The 618-nt window shown below is 57.1% G+C and overlaps 1 non-coding gene across 1 annotated transcript; it reads left to right on the forward strand.

Moving 5' to 3' along the window:
• Positions 1-210: 210 nt before the first annotated feature.
• Positions 211-285, forward strand: Trnas-cga (transfer RNA serine (anticodon CGA)). The gene has a single exon. It is a non-coding gene; the product is annotated as a tRNA-Ser (tRNA).
• Positions 286-618: the final 333 nt, after the last annotated feature.

Below are 618 nucleotides of genomic sequence, written 5' to 3' on the forward strand. Positions count from 1 at the left end.
TGAGATTTTCACTCTGCAGCGGAGTGTGCGCTGATATGAAACTTCCTGGCAGATTAAAACTGTGTGCCGGACCAAGACTCGAACTCGGGACCTTTGCCTTTCGCGGGCAAGTGCTCTACCAACTGAGCTACCCAAGCACGACTCACGCGCCGTCCTCACGGGAGACGAGGTACCGGCAGAAGTAAGGCTGTGAGGACGGGACGTGAGTCGTGCTTGGGTAGCTCAGTTGGTAGAGCACTTGCCCTCGAAAGGCAAAGGTCCCGAGTTCGAGTCTCGGCCCGGCACACAGTTTTAATCTGCCAGGAAGTTTCAGCTCCCCACTTGCCTAAGTGAGCGAGCGGCCACGGGCACGGCGGCGGGCAATTCGCGACCGACTTCCGCCGGATGCAGCGACCCTGGCTGGCTTCGGTTATACTAGCAAGCGGTTCGCATGGTCGGTGGCGTTTTCCCATTCTAGCGGCACCGCCGCCTCACTCCCACGCCACCAGGTGCTCCTGACCCAAGTGTGCGAAGAACTGAAGCTGCTGACGAGGTCAGGCACGCTTTGCTCTGTCAATTGTGCGCCAGCAGTTAATTTATTTAAATCACTTTCTGCATACGTAAACCTCTCAAGCATCG

This window comes from Schistocerca cancellata, chromosome 3, assembly GCF_023864275.1.
Source record: "Schistocerca cancellata isolate TAMUIC-IGC-003103 chromosome 3, iqSchCanc2.1, whole genome shotgun sequence".
NCBI lineage: Eukaryota > Metazoa > Arthropoda > Insecta > Orthoptera > Acrididae > Schistocerca > Schistocerca cancellata.